Consider the following 21,843-nt stretch of genomic DNA (forward strand, 5'->3'; position numbering starts at 1 on the left):
AAGCTATTTAGGTTAGGGGACTTGGAGAGGAACCCAAAGCTTTTTTGATTTATGGTCACTGTGATTGGCTGTGAGAGGTCACATGCTCAGAAGCCCCTGATCTCAAGTATGCATCAGGAGCTGCTCGTGACATCTAAGTTACTGTGCTGAGAGCGCGCAGTAAGTACGTTTTAGCAAAGAAAAGTAGTTCCCCATGGACACATTAAAGCCCACTCACCCTGCAGTGGCATAAATGTGTATGGCTGGCAGGAACAAGCTAAGGAATGTATGCATCAATAATAGACTACAATACAGATACAAGGTGCAGTTATCCATCATGATTTTACTTTACCAAAGTCAAGTTAGTTAAAATTTACATTTGATTGATTGTCATGGTAAACAAGACTTTGCTCATCAAGCCTAATCCTTTTTTATATGAAGATTCCTTTTTCAGTTTGTTCTTGCACATAAGACATGTTGTCTGCTTGGCATTTACGGATCGAAAATCTTCTCTGTAATCGTTTCCAAACCTGCTGTTCTTCCACCACTGCAAGAAACAAGCAAAATGCCTCTAATGCATTTCAATGATAGATTTTTAAGCAACTATCAAAGATTAGACACATTGATTACAATGTTTTTGAAAAATATTATCGTAAATTTAAGCTGCTAGGTTTCCTTTCCATTTCTGTCCCGATGGAGAAGCTGGAAGATAACTAAAGGCCTTACGTTACAATTCTTTATCTTTTTTTTTCTGTCTTCTACAATGAGCTGTACTCTGGCAGTACAAAGGATTATCATTTGCTTCAGAACGTGCATCTGCTTCCTCATATATTTTATATCACACTGCACATCTCTACTCGTAAGGAAAAGTAAAAAGTCTGGTGGCTCTTACTGCATTATGTAACAATAAGTATGTTTTTTTATAAGTTATTTCTAGCAGACTTTGAATCTGTAGACGTACCATGCTCGGCAGGATCCTGTGAAATGTAGTCTGAAAGTAGGACATTCCTTGGTAGTTTGTGTCAACTAATGATTCTTTCTCCTCAGCTGTGTTACCACCTCCAGCTGCTCTCCAAGTATTTTCGGAGGAAGATTTAAAGCTTCAGCAAACTCCAAGCAAGAAAGCGGAAGTCTCTCGATTTTCATAAGTGGGCATCACTTGTAGAGTGGATCAAGTGACTGCATTCAAATTCAATCAGCACAGAAAATTGATTTTCTTATTACCTTCTATTTACTTTCTGAAACGATGGCACAGATTACACAGAACATAATACAGCAGAAGGTTACACAGCATCTGCATGGCAAATGGGGTGCTATATTTACTTAGTTGAGAATCTGTATAGCCCTTGTGTACAGAAGTGACTACTGCAGTTGAAACAGTGTCTGTGTTAACTATAATTTTACTTATAAATCAATACCAACAGCTCTATCAGGTATATTCTATTTTTATTGATTGGAAAAACAGTATTTGTTGTTGTTCTATTACTAAATAATAGACATAAAGTTGAACTCAGCCTTACCTTTTTTTCCCCTCACTTGTGGCAGTCCTCTATTGTGTTGAAATGAATTACTCTCAATTCCCTGCAAACTTGCATCTCCACACTATAACCCTGTTAAGCTGCAGCAGCTACCTTGAGCCAGCCTTTATTTACTATCTGAATTACTTCAGTCATCATCAATCTCCTCTCCTCCTGATCTGTACTGCTGTTTACCTGTCTCTAAAGCAATAATCTTTCTCTGCCATTAATACTTTTTTGCTGTTTGACATGTATGGGCTTGATCTTTACGGCTGGTATCAGTCACTGCCATGCGTTTGCATTATGTGAAAGAAAAATGTTGCTGCATCCCTTTAGATGTGCATGTTCCTCCCTGCCAGTGGGTGGTGCAGATTCCAGCTGCCCAATCTGCTGATCATTTGTTGATTGGACTCTATTAATAAAGTGTAAACAGCTGAAGTGTAAAGCAACTGATTAGCACATTGCTCAAGTAATATCTGCAGCAGGAAGGAGAATGAATGTCTAAAGGGGGCGGACTGACCATTTGGAAACTCCGGCACTGCCCAAGGGCCTGGGGTCAGTAGGGGGCCCCATGAGATGCCCCTGGTACCTTTTTCATAGGCTTTTTTGAGTTTGGGCAAAGACACAGGGGCCCCATGATCCCCTATTGCCCGGGGGCTCCATGAGTTGTCAGTCCGCCCCTGTTATATACTCAAGTTTTTAAAAGAAGATCCAAAGCAGGGTACTGTGATATATACAGGTGCCTGCTGTCCCCTCTCAACAAATTCAATATGACCACAGAGCAAAGACAGGCAGGAAGACTGTACTGTTGGATAGCGCTCTTATTGCACCAATTCAAACTGAAAGATGTGATCGTAGACTGTTAGCTGTTGCCAGATTTATTTGTGTTTTGAGAATGAGGCATATGCATATATTTAAGAATTATGTGTTTAACAAAAACCTTTGTAAAGTTTCTACTAACGAAGCCGTGTAAGTCTCAAAATATGATCTGGTTTTATTGAAGTTTTAGACACTGAGCTGGCTAATCTCCTAAAACAATCTTTCTCGACCTGTATGCTGCAAAACATTTATGTATCACCTACTCCTGCACACCCACTGCTCTAAACAGCATACCATTATTTTTGAGCCTTTCCTGATATAAGATCACTGAGGTCAGTAGATGCTATGTTGTATTTGTTCCCAGCTCCACCAATGACAGCTATATAATGCTGCTTCTGAATGATATACAGCTCCCCCTTTTTTCAAACCTTCCACTTGGAAATGCCTGTTAATGGCATGAGAATGTATTATCACAAAAAGTATGTTATTTTCAACAGAATTAAGGCTCAAGTTGATGGGAATTCTTTTCAAGTGCAAATGCATATGTATGAATACCAAACACAGGGTTTGACCCAGTTTGCCTGTAGTTAAAATGATGCTGACATGCTGCATCAAAGAAATGCAGCAAAATGCAAAGATCAAATGCAGCGTCTGAACAACCATCTGTACTGCTTAAATAAAGATGATGGGATTTTGCTGACCTGCATTTGATGTGTGTTCTAGATGTATGTCAAGTAAAGAAAATAATACCCATCTGCATGAACCCTAAATAAAGTTTTCTGAATTACAAACATTTTTAGGGGCATAGATGCCAGGAAAGCTATGTTGAAGGCCACGTTCAAAGGAATGACCATGCTCAAAGGAATGTGCATGCGTGAAGAACAGTCCATAGAACTGTGCACAGCACTGGGACCCTGCATGCATCTATACGGGCACGTTCACATTTATGTGCACACACACGTGCACATGAGCATTAGCATTGTCATGTGTATTAACGTGCTTGTTTGATGGACTTTGGTGCCTAGTGACCTATTTAAAGCCTTACAGGACTCAGGGTCATTGCTGAGTGGTCGTCAGCTCTTTCCTCTTGGGAACTGATCCTGTGCTCATTTGTATCCTGACCCAGCTTGTTGATCCTGCTTGTTACTGAACCTCTGTTGCTGACTGTGGCTTGTGACCCAATCTTGCTTCTTGCCTGCAGTTCCAGTACATCTTCTGCTCGCTTGATGCTGACCTTGACCTGGTTTTGACTATGCTCCTGTTTCCTGACTTTGCACTCCTGCTGTTCGGTTGTCGCTGACCTCTGCCCGTCTGACTATGCATCTGAGATCCAGTATCTTTGCCTGCTCCAGCTCTGAATCTGCTTCCAAGATATTCTGAACCCGATCTCCTGCAGGCATCTGTGCTACTCTGTGCCCTGTTATACCTTGGCATCATCCCCAGGGGAAACAGGACAAGAGGAATAAGGGCAGCCCACTCGTCAGGTCGGACTCGACCAGGTATGTGACAATAGGTCTCAAGAAAAAGAGGTAAGTTAGATTTGAGCTGTAACTTATTGAAATAGATATTGTGAACCCTGATATTTTCAGCGTACTTATTAATTTCAGAACTTGCAACTAAATGAATTATAAGTGTGTTTTTTTTAAGGATTTGTGGTTTAGGGGCCTAGTGCATTGCAGAAAACTTCATGCAGCTTTCCAATATTGGGTTTGAATGGTTAAAAATGCTTATAAGTGCTTATTTCAGAAAGAGCAGCTTAAATGTCAAAAGCCAAAATAATATCTCTGTCATTTTGGACACAAAAGTACTACAGATAAGGGAAAAAACATTCTTGAGATAACTATCCTAAGAGGTGAGCGAAAGAAATTTAGCAAAGGACTATAAAATATCAAAGCCACCTTGCCAGACTGCTAAAGCTCTGTGGGTATGAGCATCCTGGTCAAAGACAACTTATGGACATCATTTGAGCTATTCTAAGTAGTGGATTTTATTATGATTCACCATGATTCAATAGGTTTAGCAAAAACATATAAATAAAGTGCAGCGCTAAACGTTTATAGATAATGACAAATATTCGATCAATATTCGATCAATATAAGAAGTCCTCCTGCAAATAGATGAAAGAGAATGGGTGCTCAGGTGATCAGGTGACTTGATCCTGGTATCCGTGCACGTAAGTGATAAAGCAATGCGCACTCACCAGGCCCGCATAAAATATGCGCCTTTGTGTATAAATGATCCAGATGTCATCCGGTACTGGGTGGTCCTCCCTCAGCTGTATATGAGGCTGATGATCCTCTCCACTTAGGGGTCCCCCTGATGTTTAATGGTAAGCGATCTGGTCCGGGTCCCTCCGGTGTATCCAGGAGTAGGTCTGCAAATTAGAGTGCTCCCCCAGGGGGTAACAAAGATACTCCCATAGTGTAGTATTTGGTAATAAAATAAGGTTTTATTGAGGTTAGGCATAAAACGTTGCAGACAGTTATTAGTGCACAACTAACCGTCTGGAATGCTAAGATGGCCGCCAGAGCTCCGTGTTGCTCTGACGGCGTGACTTCACGGCGTGTTATGGCTCCTCCTTACGCGCGCCATTTTCCCTTGGTCTCCCCGGGTGAATAAACAGTACAGGCGAACCGTCTGTATATTCAATACTGTAATGTGCTAAAATTACACAGGGCAAAAAGTATAACGCCCTAGAGCAGAGAACGGATAAAAACATTCTATATTTACGCTATGGTAATAACCATACCCCAGCAGAAATACTGGATTAGTATGAATAATAGCTTAATAATAAGCAACTAAAAGAGGAGTTTTGGGGATAATCTATGTTACATATGGAAAATATAGCTAGAATTACTGCGCATGTGCGGATCAGAAAATACATAATAAAATCAAAAACAATAAAAGTATCAATAAAAATCAATTTTGGTAAACAATAATAATATGTATCAGCCAACTCCAAATTCGGCTAAATATTACATATAGAAGTGGTGTAACATCGTATGGCCCACATGGATACAAAAGATAATAATAAATCCTTACATACAGATGTGAGGTATTAGATAAAAGCAAAAGACAGAAATAGAGTATCCGGTTTCTAAATATTACTAGGACCATAGATGAGTGTAAAAAATGTATAGAAACATGAAATATATTAAAAATGGGTACACATAATATATATATATATGTATGAAAACATACATATATATGTATAAAAATAACATAACCGTAAAGTGGTAAAGATGGTATAGAAAGAAAGAACTGTAAATTGAGATCGTTCATCATAGAGAACAACAGAGGACGGGTGATAAGAATAAGTAAAATGTGTAAAATGTGTAATGACCCAATTAACTGTTCTCAATAAAACAGTTAATGTCTACCTCTATATTGAGTCCCTTAGGTTGTAAAGAATGGAGCTCATATATCCATTTCATTTCTAATTGTGACACAGCTCTTTTTTTGTGCATTCCTCTCCAGTGAGGTTTGATTAAGTCTATTCCTTTAAATTTAAGTGAGGTAGGGTCTTTATTATGAAACCTCCTAAAATGATTCGAAACCGAATGTTCTCTGTATCCACGTTTTATATTATTGACATGTTCCCGTAACCTATCCCTTAGTCTCCTGGTGGTACGTCTAATGTACTGCAACTTGCACGGACATTCGAGCAAATAAACGACAAATTTACTATTACAAGTAATAAATTTGTTAATATTATAGGTGTTACCCGTTATGTGTGACATAAAGGTGGTTTGTTTATGTTTTCTAGTGTTATCACATCTACAAGCTATACATTTATTACATGGATGGTAACCATTCAGGTCATTAAATAAGGAGATCTCTTTGGGAGGGTCTATTACGTTTGGTGCAAGATAGTGGCGTAGGTTAGTCGCCCTCCGGAAAACAATCTCTGTTTTTTCTGGTAATATATTAGCGAGTACTGGGTCGGCTTTTAGAATCTTCCAATTCTTATAAATGATATGGTTAATTTCTTTATATTGTCTCGAAAATGTCGTAACAAACGGACATACGTGGCTTTTCTTAGGCCTCTGTTTATCAATAAGGAGGTCATTCCTATTTAGGTGTGCTACAGAGTCAAAAAGATTGACATCCTGTTAATCTGTTAGCACAGACATGCATCTGTATTTAAAAAGCCTTGCATTCGAATTTCCTAGGTAGACTATGCTATTTCAATTCAATGGACCAGGAAATGCACACGCATAGTGCAGTACATGTGCCCGGCTTCACTACAAAGCAAAATACTGTCCATTCCTGAACAGTTAATGGTGGTTTAGCTAAGAATCTGAGCCAGAGGTCTAACTTGAAGCTTGTGGGCCCCAATGCAAAAGTTGACCAACCTGGGGCCTCCCACTATCACCCTCCACTTCCACCACGTGCCAACATGCTCAAAGTTATTTCAGATCTTTATTTACACATTGAGAGGGCAATTCAAAAGATTTTGGAGAAGCTGCCCACATTCAGAAATACCTCTTCAATTATTTTGAATATTTGTAAGCAGACCCCAGTGTATGTAAAAACACTATCAAGAACATATTACAACCTTTTATTTCCATCCCCCCAGTGAAATCATTAAACTCTCTCTCTCTCTCTCTCTCTCTCTCTCTCTTCTCTTCTCTTCTCCTGTTCTCTTTCCTTGTCTCTCTTTTTTCCTCTCTCTCTTTCCTTCTTGCTGTCTACTCCTCTCTTACTGTCTCTGTCTCTTAACTTCTCAAACTTTACTTCTATCTCTTTCTCTCTTTCCGTCTTTCTCTCCCCCATCTCTCTCTTTTTCTCTTTCCATTTCTCTCTCCCCCCTTCTCTCTCTCATTTTCTCTTTCCCTCCTTTTTCATCTTCATTTAATCTCACTGCATTAGTTCAGTGTCAATTCACACGAGAAACTGCATGTAATATGCACAGTGACACAATTCCTGTGCAATTCACATGCAGTTCTGCACAGTGCAATCTCAGCCCATTCATTTTGAATAGACAGAAATTGCAACACACCACAAGTATTGCATGAACTACTGTTTAAAATGCACTGCAACAAAAGTACCATGCGATCTGGTGTGGGCAAACACACTGCTTACTGACACCCACTGCAGATCACAAATGGAGTGTGTTTTGCATGCAGTGTGAATTGCACAGGAACGCACAGCACATTCCCATGCAATTCCTTTGCAGGCATGGTGTGAACCAGCCCAGGTTTCTTTAGGTGTTCATCTCTCTCTTTTGTCTGTATGCAATAAAGTAAATAAAAAGGGCCCTTGAACCCCTCGTGTATTGTTTGTTACTGTATTGTCTCATGTACTGTCCCCCACTATAATGTACAGCGCAGAGCAAACCTTTTGGCGCTATATAAATACTGTATAATAGTAATAATAATAAAAGTTTGGGTTACTGCGCACTGAAGGACATTTCCATTATACAGGCTCAAATAATACAGGCAATCAGTGTTTAACCATTCCCAGGCAGGACTGTAGTATCCATAATGTGAAAGTTAATGCTTCTGTCTGGTAAACAATTGCCACATTAACACATTTTACCTGTCTGTACCAGGGGCAGACTGACCATTTGGAAACTTGGGCATTGCCCGAGGGTCAGTAGGGGGCCCCATGAGATGCCCCTGGTACCTTTTTCATAGGCTTTTTTGTGTGGGCAAGGACACAGGGGCCCCATGATCCCCTATTGATCCCCTATTGCCCGGGGGCCCCATGAGTTGTCAGTCCGCCCCTGGTCTGTACAGAGTTTGGACTACAGAGCCTGCCGAGGGTGATTCCTTATCTGCCCTACAAAGAGCACTGACTGGACTGACACAGGGAGATGGACTCTCAGCCTCCGAACGTCTGCAACTCTTCCTGTTCTCTTTTCATCTTGTGTCCAGTTCTAGATAGGAGATCACTGGGAATGTGAGGAGGGGGCTGTGCAGAGAGAGATAGTATATTTTATCAGACAAGGTTTCTTGACAGGATGACTAAGGGGTGGATGTTAACTCTTTCAGCGAAGTAGAAGGAAAACAGCACATTGCGATACACTGGAGAAATCTGCTTCTGCTTTAAAAAAACAGGAGTTGACAGGCAGTCCTCAGGGCCCCCTGGAGCAGGGGCAAGGTTGCAACTGCGACTTCTGAGACCCCTGTTGTTATGCCAGTGATCTGAGCTCTTAAAATTTTTTAGTTTCTGTCATGAGGTAGCGCGAGATAGTTTGCACATTTGTTTTTAACCAAACCTACATTTTAAGTGAATCTATGCTTTGTTAATAAAGTCCAATGCAAACCAACTACTCCAACACATATACTTGTCCACTGCTTCATTCAGCTGCTGATAGCAGGGGCGGACTGACCATTTGGAAACTCGGGCACTGCCTGAGGGCCCGGGGTCAGTAGGGGGCCCCATGAGATGCCCCTGGTACCTTTTTCATAGGCTTTTTTGAGTTTGGGCAAGGACACAGAGGCCCCATGATCCCCTATTGCCTGAGGGGGGCCCATGAGATGACCGTGGTACCTTTTTCATAGGCTTTTTTGAGTTTTGGCAAGGAGACAGGGGCCCCATGATCCCCTATTGCCCGGGGGCCCCATGAGTTGTCAGTCCTCCCCTGGCTGAGAGTGAAAAAAGAACAGTTGTGTAAGTTACTAGAGTTATAACTCACAGAGACCTATGGACTTTCCTCTGACTGTGCTGTTCACATGCTTCAAATTGGTCACATACACAGCAAGTACTGGGTATTTGCTATGGCTCCTGACCTAGAATAGAGCCAAGTATAGATTTCTGGAAATAAAGGTAGGGGAGGGGTTAAAGCAAACCTATTGCTTTACCCAGTCAGGATGCTTCAAAGCATCCCATGCAAATATCACCCCTCTCAATGCAACATGTTTTCTTCTTGTCACATATCTTAAACCAAGTATGTCACAGCATTACTAAGCCATTAATGTTTTCTGTTGTAAAATTTTATATTTATTTGGGCTTGGGTCACTGCAGTTTTTGATTTTCTTTTTCCTTTTGTTCTGGTTAGCTCAGAAAACAAAAGTCTTCAGGAAATGATTAAATTTTCATTTAGGGTCACTTTCCACAGCATGCTTTCTTCATTCCCTTTCTTCTTACGAACCTTGTCTTAAAACTCTATTAATGTAGCATATATTTATGGTCCCTTGCAGTCACACTGCAATAAAAAATTGATAAAACCTTTAGTCCTTTTAGTGGGTCTTGTTCTTTATTATGGTAGAGTTATTTTCTACATTTTACGCTCAGAATATGTTCAGTATATTATCCTGTATAAATTACTGAAAGTAATTGCTTAGTTATTTTATAGCCCAGTCACAAAGTATTTTTAAATGTTATTAAACTTTTTTTTTTAGGCTGGACGCTACAAATGCTATAAATTTCATAGCAGCCCGAGTCTGAAAAAGAGGTGTCTTAAGCTTTCTGCGCTTGTGATGGCGATTTAATAAACAGTTGAGCTGAGACACAAACTCCCTCTAAATTACATTTCCACATGGACTTGAGTTCACACTGTTTATTAAAAAATCTTTCTCCAGTTGTTTTAATAGAGTGTTTCAGATTAATGGCCCCAGTGGAGTTTAACTGCATTTCACTTCATTATTGTGAGATTGGACAAAAGGTTACTTCAATTAAATTCAAAACTTAACCTTAAATCTGTATAGATTTTTTAAGAAAATGTGATAAAATTGCCAGGCGAATCTTTCAAGATTAATGGACAACATCCATTTTGCTTTTGCCAATGCCAAATATTTTTCTGTTCTAGTTTTGCACGCAGATGAATAGTGGCATTTTATGGTGTTGAAAGCCAATTTCCAATTGTATAAATGGGATGTGTGGACACTAGGGATTATTTAAACATTAATACTCCATGATAAGGGCTTTATCTATCAGTAATTTCACAGTAGATATATTCATTCCTCTAAATCATTTAATTATTGATACTGAGTGTGGGGGTATGAGGTTAACAAATTTGTATTCCTTTTACTTTTAGACTATATATTACAGTTTTATTCATTACAGTCTCTTTACGGTTATAACATATCATTTTGTCCAGAGTATTTTTCACTGGTTTGTGTGACTGCATTTTAAGTTGGAGAAAATAAACCTAGAAAGCCTATTGCTGAAATAAAATGTTTTCAAGTGGTAAAAGTATAAATTACTCTTTTAGGACAGGTAGGGCTTAACTCAGTTTTAACGACTTACACCTTTCTCATTTTATGTAATTATATAGGGCAATATGTAGAACAGCAGGATGTACTTTTTTTTTTGCATAAGGCCCCTTTCACACAGAGCGGACCCATCAGCGGATCCACTTGCTCAATGGAGGATCCCTGCTGAGCAAGCGTATGACAGATCTGTGTCCTCTTCGCTTATGCAGAGTGGACACAGACACGGCCCACTGTCCTCTATGGGTGGTCAGATGGAAACAGACCGCCTGTCCATTTCCATCCAACTGCCATCCAATCCGATGGATGGAAGGGGAACAGATCGGATTGGATGTTGGCGGGTGTAAACGGACACGTCGCTCCATAGAGAATAGAGGTTCCAATCGGGTCCACCTGAAAAACAGGCAGGCAGACCCAATTGGAACATCCGAGTGAAAGGGGCCTAACGTAAGCATCTTTGTTTCACTAACAGAAATTATCTGATTTTCTTGATACCCCAGCTGTTTTCTGTTTATAATCTTCTACAGCTCTACCTACCCCACAAGTAAAATAGCCAGCCGACACTAATCAGTAAAACAAACATTCAAAATAAAATATAATGAATATGAAGGTATTACGTAATAGACATGCAGCACATAAATGAATGACACCAAATCAATCATTCTTAGGCAAAAGCTATTTTAGCATAGTGTCTACATTACATGCATTAGTCCAGTAATCTATTCCCACCCACTGATGTTCCAAAATAGCATTCCCCAAAATTATATATATATATATATATATATATATATATATATATATATATATATATATATATGCCTTCCCAGACCATCACTGACCCACCACCAAAACCGTCATGCTGAACGATGTTATAGGCAACATAACATTCTCCACGGCTTCTCCAGACCCTTTCACATCTGTCACGTGTGCTCAGGGTGAACCTGCTTGCATCTGGGAAAAGTACAGGGTGCCAGTAGCAGAACTGTCAATTCTGGTGTTCAATGGCAAATGCCAATCGAGCTCTATGGTGCTGGACAGTGAGCACAGGGCCCACTAGAGGATCAGGCCACCCTCATGAAGTCTGTTTCTGATTGTTTGGTCAGAGATATTCACATCAGTGGCCTGCTGGAGGTCATTTTGTAGGGCTCTGGCAGTTCTCATCCTGTTCTTCCTTGCACAAAGGAGCAAATACCAGTCCTGCTGATGGGTTAAGGACCTTCTAAGGTCCAGTCCAGCTCTCCTAGAGTAACTACCTGTCTCCTGGAATCTCCTCCATGCTCTTAAGACTGTGCTGGGAGACACAGCCAACCTTCTGGCAATGGCACATAGTGATGTGCCATCCTGGAGGAATTGGACTGCCTGTGCAACCACCGTAGGGTCCAGGTATCGCCTCATGCTACCTGTAGTGACACTGACCCTACCCAAATGCAAAACTAGTGAAAAACAGTCAGAAAAGATGAGTAGGGAAAAAAAGTCAGTGGCCTCCACCTGTAAAACCATTCCTGTTTTGGGGGTCTTCTCATTGTTGCCCATTTAGTGCACCTTAATTTTATTAACACCAAAGCAGCTGAAACTGATTAACAACCCTCTCTGCTACTTAACTGACCAGATCAATATCCCAGAAGTTTAATTGACTTGATGCTATACTCTGATTAAAAAGTATTCCTTTATTTTTTTTTTTTAGCAGTGTATATATATATATATATACACTGGGACTGATGCGAATGTGCAATATACATGAAAAGTAAATTGACGACCCTGTGTAAGTACCTGTAATAAATAAATGACTACATCCCCTGTACCCAGGGCCACTCACCGCTCCTGTAAATGCTGGCTGTTAGCACCACTCACTGGTAATCCTGCCTCGCAAAAGCTGATATGCCACTGGTGGTATCTTGATATCATGAAGCTCCACCCTACACATTCCGCTGACTGAGTGTGATGTCGGGGCGGACTGACTATTTAGGAACTCGAGCACTGCCCGAGGGCTCGGGGTCAGTAGGGGTACCTTTCATAAGCTTTTTTGGGTGTGGTTTGAGTGTGGGCGAGGACACAGGGGCCCCATGATCCCCTATTGCCCAGGGGACCCATGATTTGTCAGTCTGCCCCTGGTGTGATGATTAACCTATTGGAGAGGAAAAGTGATATAAGGACCTATGAACCACTGGGTTCCATTTTAGAAGGTGAAAGCACTACTGGTGATTGATCAAAGTGGAGCTGGTACATGGTGGAGCACAACAGTGAAATTGTAGTTTTGTGCAGAGTTGCACATTGAAGTGTTTTGAATAGAAGACAATATATATATATATATATATATATATATATATATATATATATATAAAATTTTGGGAAACATTATTTTGAAACATCAGTGGATTGGAGTAAAATTGGACTAATGCATAGAATGTGGACACTATGATACAAATAATTTATGTGTAAGAATGATTGATTTGATGTTATTTGTTTATACGATGCAAATCTGGTTTGTAGCTCCAGCCTTTATATTCATTATATTTTACCCCAGCAATTTTGTTTTCAGTCATAAAATGTTATTCATTCATTACTTCAGTTTTCAACCCCTCTACCATATCACGTATTCTCATAACCCGAAGCATTGTTCATTGGCAGTGTCAGCTGGAGAAAATGAACCTGGCAAGCATACTGATAAAATAAAATCCTTTAAACCACTTCTGTCAACTTTGTAGATTTAACAACCTGAACAAAATTTTCAATTGTGTTGATGCATCTTATGGAAAAAAATACTTCAAGGATACTGGTAGCAGAATGTTAGAAAACTGTTATAGAAGTCAATGTAATCAAATAAAAAAATCAAATGAAGCCGGAAAGTGCAAATAATTTTTTAGCTTCTAGATAATTTATTGTTAAATCATTTTCTAGACTTCAAGATCTTCTTTTTAGATTTTTTTTTAATTCTTTATTTTGGTAACAGCACATGGCAGTGTATTTTACATCTCCAGAGACCCATACAAGTGATCAACATAGTACATGAGAAACAGACAGTGTTATTCATACCTCATATCTTCCCTGAGTAGTTGGGCTCGCAGGTCTAACTCTGTAAAAATGGAAGACACCTTCTTTTTAGATTTTAAATGATAACATTAATTGAAAGCTTTTCCACGTACGGCATATCGCTGGCTAATACACCCATAATTCCTTTGATAAATCACCAAAATACTTTGGGGGGTATTTACCAAACCTGGAGAACTCAGAATCTGGTGCAGCTGTGTATGATAGCCAATCAGCTTCTAACTTCAGCTTGTTCAATTAGGCTTTGACAACCTGGAAGGCGACTGGTTCCTATGCAGAGTAGCACCAGTTTTTGCATGCTCCAGTTTTAGTAAATCTCCCACTTTATGTAATTTTATGCAGGTGCATTATTTTTCTATAATGTGCAGTTAGAAAATGTATAAATTATTTAAATGTATTATTAACATTGTAGAAATATTACTGAATTTATCCCAGTTTTATTAAGTGTTGTTTGTTAGTAAAGAGAATCTGTCACTTGCCTCTTTAGGACTCTCTGTTCCTCTGCCACTCTGCTTATCTGTCAAAGTCCCTGGAAATACCCAGTAATTGGCAAGCCCTAACACTGCTATGTGGCGGGCAGGCCATTAACCCAATATAAGCACAAGCAAAGAACTTAAACAAGATTTTGGGTTCTGTAATGTAGCAGCGGGGTATTTGGGGTAAAGCCGAGCATCAGTGTGCATGTGTGTTGCTTTGGCCTATCTATTAGATTGTAAGCTCTTGTGGGCAGGGCTGTCCTAACCCTTTTGTATTGTCTTGTATTGTAACTGTACTGTCTCCCTTTATAATGTAAAATGCTGTGCAAATTGTTGTCACAATAGAAATCCTAGTCACAGGCTCAGCATTTCGCCTTTTATCAGGGATCAAACTAGAATATTGGTAACCCTAAAGCACAAGCTCCTACTGCTCATTAATAGAATTGGTGTGGTGGTGGGGATATAAAGATATAAAGAGCAAATCTCAGCAACTTGAGTCAGGTAGGTTTTAATATGTATGGAAAAAAACAGCAATATCAGAGGCTAAATTTGGGGGGTATAAGTGAGATTCCACAAGCAACATGTATTATAATGTACATTAAAAATATATGCCCTGCATGTTTTACAAGAAGAAAGTCCAACTCAATGAGAATTTAAAAATAAATTCCTTACAGCGCCCCCCCCCACTTCATCACTTACTTTACACGCCATTAATCTCCCCCTCCATCCGAAGGTCTGGTCTGTGGGTGGAGCCTCATCATCACCTGCAAAGCATTAACCCTATATTGCATGCTTTGGACTCTGGAGTAGACCTGGTCACAGCTAACAAAGGAGCCACAAGGGACTGTTTGCTGTGCTGGTGGGAGCCTGCTGCAGTAAGGAAGAAGGTAAGTATTTTCTCCCTAATCCTCTGGTACTAGACATACTGAGCAAATAACCTTTGCAGTTGAAGATGGATTTTTTGTAGTTCCAAGAAATTGGGCTTTATATATGTACATTGACCTTAACCTCCCTAGCGGTCTGATTATGTCCATATTTCTGTGCTCAAAGCGGTACATTTTTTTTGCATGGAAATATGTTTTTTTTTATTGTAGGCCTGTAATTTTTAGGAATAACTCACTGAAATCTGTCCGAACAAGAGTCTAGTAAACATCCCGGGTAGGATAAAACTTGAAACACGAAATCATAAATGATAATTTAATAAATAATCATAAAAAATAATAATATAATAATAAATTTAATTCAATAATATAATCAAACCAAACACACTGAAATTTGAAATATAGCGCCAAGTTCGCACATCACTGAGCAAAGTTGCAAAATCGTTTTCAGTGTCTGATGATGAATTTCCCCACAAATCATTATCACTCAATTCTGCAAGTAGTTCTGATTTACTGTTCTCTAGCTGGTCTAAAACCGCTTTTGACCTAAAGGGACACTTTTTGGACACCATGGACGTTTCTCAGTTTCAAGGCAGAAAGAACAGTAAACATGCAGGCAGGGCACAGGACAAAGCACTCGGGACAAAATGTATGTCAAATGGTTTGATACAGTAATGTTTTACTATGTGATTTTTGTGATTTTACTGAATGTCACTTTTTGTCATTTTCAAATTTCCCGCCGTTCCGTCCCCTGTACGTCCCGACGCTCACAGGGGACGGAACCCAGATGACAGATGCCGGCATCTGCCGGATTACATTGCCGGGGACACTGCAGGAGGGACATCGTGGGAGCGCAGGACAAGGTAAGTAATCGAGGGATCCTGGAGCAGAGCCGCATGGTAAGCCCGAGTGTAGCTCAGAGTTACCGCTTGTGGTACTGAAACTTTACCACGAGCTACACTCGGGAATACCGTCAGGGAGGTTAAAGTATATATGAACCCTAATCTTGTAAAAAACCTATTCAGTTTAAAATAGAAATGAAAGACATACTGTATGCTGTATGTATATAAAAGAAATATATATAACAATATAAATACAGTCATGGCCGAAATTGTTGGCACCCTTGATATTTTTCCTGAAAATCAAGTATTTCACACAAAAAAGGTATTGCATTAACACATGTTTTGCTATACACATGTTTATTCCCTTTGTATGTATTGGAACAAATATAAAACAGAGGCAGAAAAGCAAATATGACATAATGTCACACAAAACCCCAAAAATGGGCTGGACAAAAGTATTGGCACCCTTAACTTAATATTTGGTTGCACACCCTTTGGAAAACATAACTGAAATCAGTCGCTTCCTATAACCATCAATAAGCTTCTGACACCTCTCACCCGGAATTTTGGACCACTCTTCCTTTGCAAACAGCTCCAGGTCTCTCTTATTGGAAGGACACCTTTTCCCAACAGCAATTTTAAGATCTCTCCACAGGTGTTCAATGGGATTTAGATCTGGGCTCATTGCTGGCCACTTCAGAACTCTCCAGCGCTTCTTTGCCATCCATTTCTGAGTGCTTTTTGACGTATGTTTGGGGTCATTGTCCTGCTGGAAGACCCAGGATCTTGGACGCAAACCCAGCTTTCTGACACTGGGCCCTACAGTGCGACCCAAAATCCTTTGGTAATCCTCAGATTTCATGATGCCTTGCACACAGTCAAGGCACCCAGTGCCAGAGGCAGCAAAACAACCCCAAAACATCATTGAACCTCCACCATATTTTACCGTAGGTACTGTGTTTTGTTCTTTGTAGGCCTCATTCCGTTTTCGGTAAACAGTAGAATGATGTGCTTTACCGAAAAGCTCTATCTTGGTCTCATCTGTCCACAAGACGTTTTCCCAGAAGGCTTTTGGCTTACTCAAGTACATTTTGGCAAACTGTAGTCTTGCTTTTTTATGTCTCTGTGTCAGCAGTGGGGTCCTCCTGGGTCTCCTGCCATAGCGTTTCATTTCATTTAAATGTCGACGGATAGTTCGCGCTGACACTGATGCTCCCTGAGCCTGCAGGACAGCTTGAATGTCTTTGGAACATGTTTGGGGCTGCTTATCCACCATCCGGACTATTCTGCGTTGCAATCTTTCATCAATTTTCCTCATCCGTCCACGACCAGGGAGATTAGCTACAGTGCCATGGGTTGCAAACTTCTTGATAATGTTGCGCACTGTGGACAAAGGCAAATCTAGTTCTCTGGAGATGGACTTGTAACCTTGAGATTGTTGATATTTTGCCACAATTTTGGTTCTCAGGTCCTCAGACAGTTCTCGTCTCCTCTTTCTGTTGTCCATGCTTAGTGTGGCACAGACAGACACACAATGCAAAGGTTAAGTGAACGTCTCTCCTTTTTATCTGCTTTCAGGTGTGATTTCTATATTGCCCACACCTGTTACTTGCCCCAGGTGAGTTTAAAGGAGCATCACATGCTTGTAACATTCTTATTTATCCGCAGTTGTGAAAGGGTGCCAATACTTTTGTCCAGCCCATTTTTGGAGGTTTGTGTGACATTATGTCGAATTTGCTTTCTTTCCTCCCTTTTTTTGTTTTGTCCCAATACACACAAAGGGAATAAACATGTGTATAGAAAAACATGTGTTAATGCAATACGTTTCGTGAGAAATACATGATTTCCTGGAGAAATATCAAGGGTGCCAACAATTTCGGCCATGACTGTACCTCTTTTCCCCTTTTATTTATAAGTGATTGCACACCTTCTGTGGGAGAAGGAACAGCAGCACACTAATCTTCCCAGTGAATGGCTGTGTGTGGGGGCATGTCAGCACAAGTCTGACCATTGGAAGAAAGCAGGCTGAGTTCTCAGCACAGCTAGAAAACTGACCACACTGTGCTCTCATGGCTAGCTTGGTCAGTTTGTAATAGGAAAGCAAAGGGACTTCCTGGAACAGCAGGTTTTTTTTTACACAAATGAAGTAATACAAAGGGAACTGGATACTTTTTAACACAACCAAATGGTACAACAAGCACATATCAGGAATATGAAATGTTGGGTTTACATATTCTTTAACTCTCTGCTTGCTCACCCTTTGATTGCTGTTTACCTTTAGTAAACATATTAGGACACAGAACTCCATTCCATTTCCCAGATGTTGGTGCAGTAACTCTCCATATATCATGCATGCCCAGTCTCTCATAAGTTTTTGCTTTTAATGCATGACAGCTCAAAAATATGAATACAGCACCTGGATGGTGATCATTCTGAGAGATCAGTCATATAATGATGAATATTCAGCTCTGCCCTGCATATCCATACTCAAAACAGCATCAGTCAACAGAGGATCACTGAGCTGCTGGCAGAAAGTTTTTTCATGTATTTCCAGGTTTTATATTGGTTAAAATTTATTTGAACAGTAATTTATTTAACCTATGCATAATGCTTTTATACACAGAGGGCAGTTTCACATAACTGAGCACTGAACTGCATGCTGTAATAAACATTTTTCAATAGCTAAAGTTTTTACCCTCTGCTTATTATCATACATCATTGACAGATTTATATTTCTTTAATGTGAAAACCATAATAAAATGCCATGTCATTCAAAACAATCATTCCAGGATAAGACCAGCTGACCTGAGATGTTGGTACACTTTATGGAAATGTTGCAGTAACTAAGAAATCAAGCAAAACAAGGTTCATTCACAGTACATAGTTGACAGTAACAATAAATCCAAAATAGTGTCAATGAACATTAAACTGCTCATGCTGTATAGTCAGTACCAGTGCATATAACATGGGTCTGTCTGGTATGATCATGACCATCGGCGTTTGACTACCCAACCTAGAATACTGAGTAAATGAACTTTATGTGATGGTTTGTGGGAGAACATCATTTGACATCAGAGAAAGACCATATAGGGAGTTGAAGTAAGAGTAAAAGGGAGAAGTCGATGTTGGGAAGGTAAACAAGGGGTGCTATCCCGATCCTGCCAATGAACTTGGAGACAGGTGCAGTTTGTATTCTCCACTACAGATGGCGCTGGACCTCAGCGGCAATTCAAAGGGTAGAGGAAGTGGAGGGAAACATGGTTTCTCTATGACTTCCTCAGTCACACAGGACAGTGATACAGTTGAATGCTCTGGTCCAATGTGACCCGGGTGGCCATCTTGGGTCAAGCAAAGTCTATTTAGAATGCTGAGCCTGGGTTTTGGCAAACTTTATGAGAGTGGAAAGAGTAGGGACAGGTTCCCTTTCTGTCAGGGACAGTGCTAGCAAAAGGGAGTAGGAAAAGAACAAGGACTATGTCTACCTTCCCAGGAAACGTCCCCTTTTGAGTTGGACTGGCCAGGTCTCACTTCGCTCCAGATGCTGTCGGTATCACTGAGTCTCCCACGAGTGTTCCTGGTAGGGTGAGCCTCCACGCCGGGACTTTTTGTACTGTTGAACTACTTTTACAATACATCGCCTTTTGCAAATCGGGACTCTTTGTGCTTAATGCCTGCCACACCACTCACTCAACAAACTAAATTTTGCCCAGGGAAAGTTTGTGCAAACCAATTTTGATTTTTACAATTTCTGTGAGTAGTTTTACATAAGGGATCATCTGTAGTTAAGTTTAAGTTTTAAATCCTGAGCTGTTTGAACAGCATTTGTGTTCAGGGCTACACAGCGTCATAAATCATGGGCATATCTGGTGTAGAGCTTTCAATAAAGTAACAATGAAAGAAGATTTGTGTTCTATTTTTCTCTATATACTAGGTACTGCATGTAAATTTCCTCTCAAGGAGTTTTCTTGTTTGATGTCAGATTCAGCGTGTCAGGCTCCGCCCAACGGGATCTCTAATGGTCCACAGAACGAGGTTCCCCAGGACGCGGAGTCTAAGTCCCAGTCTGCCTCTTCACCAGAGCCCCTGATGGTGGGAATGGACTTGATGCCCGACTGGAACCAGGTCGCGACCCCTGGTTGCACCCAACTATGGTAGAGGGTCCCGCTGAGGGTACGTGCCCAGGATGAGCCTGCTGTAAAGGGGATGACAGGTCCGAGCGGGATGGATGGATGACTGCCGGAGTGAGCGTGGTCAGACTAGCCGGGTCGGTAACAGTGGGGGCAGATGCGGTACTAAGCAGCAGACAAAAGAGTGGTCAGGTCACACGCCGGGTTCAGTAACAGAGGGTCCAATAGTAGTAACGACAGGCAAGGAATAGTCAGGGATGAGCCGGGATCAGAGCAGGAGAGGGTCAGCATAAGTCAGAACAGGCAGAGTTTGGCAACAAGGAAACGTACTAGCAGGAACACAGGAACAGGAACAAGACCTTGCGGCAATTTGGAAATGCACAGGCAGATTTAAATAGGGCGCCCTGTGTTTCCATTGGTGCGGCCGCGATTGCTAGTGCGCATGCGCGGCCGCCGCCGCGATCTCTGTGTTCGCCAGCCAGGAAGAATCGGCGATCTGCGCATGCGCGCGACGCTGAATGGCCAGGATCCCTGACATTGCCCCCCTCCTACGGGCAGCCTCCGGATGCCCAACCGACCCCTTCCTAATGCCTGGTTCCGAAAAAATTTCTGCACAAGTCTTGGGGCGTGCACATTTTGGGCCGGCTCCCACGAATTTTCCTCCGCCCCATATCCCTTCCATTTAACCAGAAACTGAGTCTGGCCTCCCCTTTTCCTACAATCCAGGATAGCTTCAACTTCAAATTCCTCCTCCCCATCCACGTTTACTGCCTCCGGTGGTTTAGACCTTTGATCCGGGAAGGGGTCTGGAGTTGCTGGTTTCAGTAGAGATACATGGAAGACCGGATGAATCTTCATAGATTCAGGCAGTGCGAGCTCGTATGCTACCTCATTGATCCTGCGTTTGACCCGGAACGGGCCCAGGAATTTGGGAGCCAATTTCTTCGATGGGCAGGACATCTTTAAATTTGTGGTGGACAACCAAACCTGGTCCTCCGGCCGCAAACTCAACTCCCCTCTTCTTTTCTTATCAAAAGCCCTCTTATTGCTCTCCTGGGCTTTTGCCATCGCCTCTTGGAGCAATTTGCTATTAGAGGATAAAAAGCCCAGCATGTCCTACGTGGCCGGGACCGTGACTTCCGGAATCAAATCCAGTAAAAAAGTGGGATGGAACCCATAATTTGCGAAAAAAGAAGCCTGGCCTGTACCAGAATGACTCGCGTTATTATAGGTGAACTCCGCTAGTGGCAGGAGGGTCAACCAGTCGTCTTGGAGGAAGGTAGTGTAGCATCTGAGGTACTGCTCAAGTGTCCGATTCGTTCGTTCTGTCGGGCCGTTTGTTTGTGGGTGATATGCAGAGGACAATGACAGTTTAATTCCAAGGGTCTCACATAGAGCCTTCCAAAATCTAGACGTAAACTGAACCCCCCTATCTGACACAATATCCTTGGGGATTCCGTGGAGTCTCACCACCTCCCTGATAAAAACCTGTGTGGTCTCATGGGCTGTCGGCGTGTCCTTTAAGGGTACAAAATGAGCCATCTTGGATAACCGGTCTACAATCACAAAGATTGCTGTGTGTTCCTGGGAGGGTGGAAGCTCTACAATAAAGTCAACGGAGATCATGCTCCAAGGTCTGTCAGGTATTGGTAGTGGGCGTAATAGGCCCCCAGGCCTTGTTTCTAGTAGTTTTATTCCTCTGGCACACGGTGCAAGTCTTAACATATTTCTCGCAATCCCTGGTCATAGTGGGCCACCAAAAGGTGTGTTGCAATAGTTCCAGGGTCTTGCGTATTCCAAAATGTCCCGCTAACGGGTGGTCGTGGCAGTATCCAAGTACCAAAGTACGGGTCTCCTCGGGAACTACAATCTGGCCTTCTTTCCAAAGAAGCCCCTCCCGATTCACTAAGGAAATACCGGGTGTGCCTGGCATGCCTATGGATGCAGTCTGCAGTTTGGAGCGGAGCTCAGATTGTAGGATCAAAAAGTTCCCTG

At 41.4% G+C, this 21,843-nt stretch overlaps 1 long non-coding RNA gene across 1 annotated transcript; it reads right to left on the bottom strand.

Annotated features, from left to right (window-relative positions):
• Positions 1-302: 302 nt before the first annotated feature.
• LOC149469147 (uncharacterized) lies at positions 303-1,094 on the bottom strand. Its single transcript, XR_016311633.1, has 2 exons — positions 941-1,094; positions 303-526 (listed from the first exon to the last, which is right to left on the bottom strand). It is a non-coding gene; the product is annotated as an uncharacterized LOC149469147 (long non-coding RNA).
• Positions 1,095-21,843: the final 20,749 nt, after the last annotated feature.

Source organism: Staurois parvus, unplaced genomic scaffold (assembly GCF_062004578.1).
Source record: "Staurois parvus isolate SC_StPar_1 unplaced genomic scaffold, SC_StPar_1.0 ptg000080l, whole genome shotgun sequence".
Lineage (NCBI taxonomy): Eukaryota > Metazoa > Chordata > Amphibia > Anura > Ranidae > Staurois > Staurois parvus.